The following is a 4,598-nucleotide window of genomic DNA, read 5'->3' on the forward strand; positions in this document are numbered from 1 at the left end:
GAAGTTTTGGAGCTTTTCGTCGTCAGGTCTTTAATTTACCTGCAGTTGATTTTCGTGACTGGTATGTGCTAGAGTCGAATTTTGCTTTGTTTTGTTTTTTTCCCACATGGATACCCAACCATCTGAGCACCATGTATTGAAAAGTCAGGTCTTTCCTTAATGCTCAGAAACGCCACCTCTGTTGTAAATCAGGCAGCCTCCTATGGATGGGACTGTTGGTGAGTGCTCTAGACTATTTCTGTATGTCCCAACTAAGTTTTAGAATTTTATCTGAATTTTGCATATTTCTGCTAAGATTTATTTCCACGTACTTGATATATTTTGATGTATTGTAAATGGTGACTGTATTGTTATCTATCCACATGTGACTGATTATCCCAAAACTCAGTGGCAAAAACCCAAACATTTATTATCTCCAGTTTTTGTGGGTCAGGCACCTAGCTGTGTCGCTCTGGATTAAGGTCTTTTATGAGGCTGCAGGCAAGTTGATGGCTAGGGCTGTGGTTTTATCTAAAGGCTTGACTTGTGGAGGGGACCCGTAGAGCTGCCTCATGACCTGGCAGCTGGCTTCCCCAGAGCACGTCATCTGAGAGAGAGGGAGAGAGAACCAAGATGGAAGCCACAGTCTTTTAAAAACCTGATGTCAGAAATGACATCTCGTGATTTCTGCCATATTCTATTCATTAGAACTGAGTTACTAAGTACAGCCCACACCTGGGGAGGGGATTACATACAGGCATGACTACCCGGAAGCCGGAATCATGTGGGGCCATCCTGTAGTGAACAGAGCCCATTACATGATCGTTTAAAAATTTCATGTAGTATTGTATAATGATGTTTTAATATTGGTTTTTTGTATCCAGCAGCGTTACTAAACTCTTACTAATTATAATAGTTTATCTGTAGTTTTAAAAAATGTATTCATGTTATCATAATGAATGATAAAGTTTGTTTTTTTTCCTTTCCAAACGTTGTATATTTTGCTTCTCTTCCTTTTCTTATTGCACAGCCTAGGTCTTATAGAAGCATGCAGAAAAGCTGCAGTAATAGCAGGCTTCCTTATCTTGCTACCTATCTCAAAGGGAAAGTTTAAAAAAATTTTTTATTCTTTTTACTGAAGTATAATTGATTTACAATGTTGTGTTAATTTCTGGTGTACAGCATAGTGATTCAGTTGTACATATATATATTCCTTTTCATATTCTTTTTCATTATAGACTATTACAAGGTATTCAATATAGTTTCCGGTGCTATACAGTAGAACCTTGCTGTTTATCTATTTTATGTATGGTAGTTAGTATCTGCAAATCCCAAACTCCCAACTTATCCCCTCCACCGTCTCCTTCTGCCCCGGTAACCATGAGTTTGTTTTCTATGTCTGTGAATCTGTCTCTGTTTTGTAAATAAGGTTACATGTGCCATATTTTTTAAATTCCACATATAAGTGATATCATACTGTATTTTTCTTTCTCTTTCTGGCTTACTTCACTTAGTATGACAATCTCCAGTTCCATCCATGTTGCTGCAAATGGCATTATTTTATTCTTTTTTATTGCTGAGTAGCATTCCTATATATATAGGGATATATGCCCAGGAATGGGATTTCTGGATCATAGGTTGAGTCTGTTTTCAGTTTTTTAAGGAATCTCCATACTGTTTTCCATAATGACTACACCAAACTACATTCCCACCAACAGTGTACGAGGGTTCCCTTTTCTCCATACTTTATCCAGCATGTATCATTTGTGGGCTTTTTAATGATGGCCATTCTGACCCATGTGAGGTGATACCTCATTGTAGTTTTGATTTGCATTTCTCTGATAACCAGCAATACTGAGCATTTTTTTTCATGTGCCTCTTGGCCATTTGTATGTCTTTATCAGAGAAATGTTTAGGTCTTCTGTCCATTTTTGGATTGGGTTTTTTTTGTTATGAAGTTGTAATGAGGTGTTTGTATATTCTGGAAATTAAATCCTTATCAATTGCATTGTTTACAAAGAGTTTCTCCCATTCTGTAGGGTTTTTTTTGTTTTATTTATGATTTCCTTTGCTGTGCAGAAGCTTATAAGTTTAATTAGGTCTCATTTGTTTATTTTTGCTTTTATTTCTATTGCCTGGGTAGACTGCCCTAGGAGAACATTGCTTCCATTTATATCAGAGAATGTTTCGCCAATGTTCTCTTCTAGAATGTTTATGGTATCTTATCATATTTAAGTCTTTAAGCTGTTTTGAGTTTATTTTTGTGTATGGTGTGAGGGAGTGTTCTAATTTCATTGATTTGCATGTGGCTGTCCAGCTTTCCCAACACCATTCACTGAAGAGACTGTCTTCTCCACTGTGTATTCTTGCCTCCTTTATTGAAAAGTAATTGACCATAGCTGTGTGGGTTTATTTCTGGGCTCTCTATTCTGTTCCATTGATTGATATGTCTGTTTTTGTGCCAATACCATGCTATTTTGATTACTGTGGCTCTGTAGTGTTATCTGAAGTCCAGCTTCATTCCTTTCTTCACTATTGCTTTGGCAGTTCTGGGTCTTTTGTGATTCCATATAAATTTTAGCATTATTTGTTGTAGTTCTATGAAAAACGTCCCGGGTAATTTGATAGGGATCCCATTATAACTGTAGATTGCTTTGGATAATATGGCCATTTTAACAGTATTAATTTTTCCAAACAGAGAGCATGAGGTATCTTTCCATTTCTCAAAGGGAAAGTTTTTGACAGTATATCTGTTATAGAGTTTTTTTAAAAAAATACCCTTTATCAGATTTGTTGTAGGGTTTTTAAAAAATATACCCTTTATCATATTTAGGAAGTTCCTTTATATTTGCTAAGGTTTTTTAAAAAATCATAAATAGATACTGAATTTTGTCAAAGATCTCTTGCATATATTGTGATGATCCTTACGATTTTCATCTTTGATTTGTTAATGTTGTGAATTACATTAATTTTTCTTCTAATGTTAAATCTGCCTTGTACTGGTTAAACTTAACTTGATCACAGCAGTATCCTTTTATATGTTCCTGGATTTAGTTTGCTCACTTTGTTTAGAATTTTTGTCTCTGTGTTGTTCAAAGAGAGTCATAATTTTTATTTCTCATACTGCCTTGTTGGGTTCTGATGTCAAGATTATGCTAGCTTCATAAAATGAGTCTTCATTAAGAGGTTGGGCCAACTTAAAATTATAATTTCATCCCAGAATTTTCTGTGGTATTTGCCAGTGAAGTTCTCTGATCTTGGGTTTTCACTATGGGAAGATCTTTGACTATAGATGGAAGTTATTTAGTATATAGGACTATTTAGGATTTCTGTTTCTGTTAAGAATGTCTTACTTCAGATTAAGTAAGCAAGATTTCCCTAGAACTTTTATAATATTTAATTATATTTGATTAATAGTTAAATTTATGGGCATAAAATTGTTCATAATATTCTGTTTAATATGATTACTGTTATAGCATAAATGATGTGTCTCTTTTCCAACCTGACACAGGTTTTTGGGCCTTTTTTTCTTTGACTTTTATCAGTTCTCCAGAGGTTTGTCAATTTTGTTGGTCTTTCAAAGAGCCAATTTTGATTTTTGTTGATTTTCTTAGTTGTATGTTTGCTTACTAATTTACTAACTGGTGCTTTTATCTTTATTATTTTTCTGCCTTCTACTTTTTCAGTTTTAATTTATTGTTCTTTTTCTAACTCCTTGAGGTAGATGCTTACTTAACTAATTTTAAGCCTTTAGTTTTTCTAATATATGCTATGTATTTCCTTATAAGTATTACTTCAGAAAAATTTCCTAACAGGTTTTGAATATATGATGTTTTTATTATTATTCAATTAGAAATATTTTAATTTTTAATTGTGATTTCTTCTTTGACCTGTATGTTATAAAGGAGTATGTCTTTAAATTTTCTAAATATGTGGGGATTGCCTAGTTATATATTTTATATTGATTTCCAACTTAATTACATTGTGGTCAGAGATACACTATCTGAATGATTTAAATCCCTTGAGATTTATTGAGATTTGCTTTATGGCCCAGCATATGAGCCATATTTAGAAATGTTCTAGATGTGTTTGAAATGGGTGTTTTACTTTTGTTGTGTACAGTGTTCTATTTATGTTTATTAAGTCTAGTTTATTAACTGAGTTCTTCAAATCTTATATATCTTCATCTTCTTTACTGAATTGAAAAAGATACTTTAGAATCTACTGTGGCTGTTGATCTATTTTTCCATGTAGTTCTGTTAAATTCTGCTGTATGTATTTTGAGCTTATGTTATTAGGGATGTACAGATTTAATATTATTCTGTCCTCCTGATGGAATTAATGTCATTATTATCTTTACCTCTGGTAATGTGTTTTGCCTTAAAGTCTACTTTGTCTTTTAAAATATAGCTACATTAGCTTTCTTTTTAGTAGTATTTCTGTTTTATTACTTTACACTTTTCTCTATTTTTATGTTTCAGATGTGTTTGTTCATTTTTAAACAACATAATTTCTCTCTATACAGTCTGAAGTTTTTGCCTTTTAACTAGAGCATTTAGTCCACTTATAATTAATGCATATGTACAGGTAAGTGTAAATGTAATGTGTACCTACTGTAA

The sequence above is a fragment of the Camelus ferus genome, chromosome 9 (genome assembly GCF_009834535.1).
Source record: "Camelus ferus isolate YT-003-E chromosome 9, BCGSAC_Cfer_1.0, whole genome shotgun sequence".
Taxonomy (NCBI): Eukaryota; Metazoa; Chordata; class Mammalia; order Artiodactyla; family Camelidae; genus Camelus; species Camelus ferus.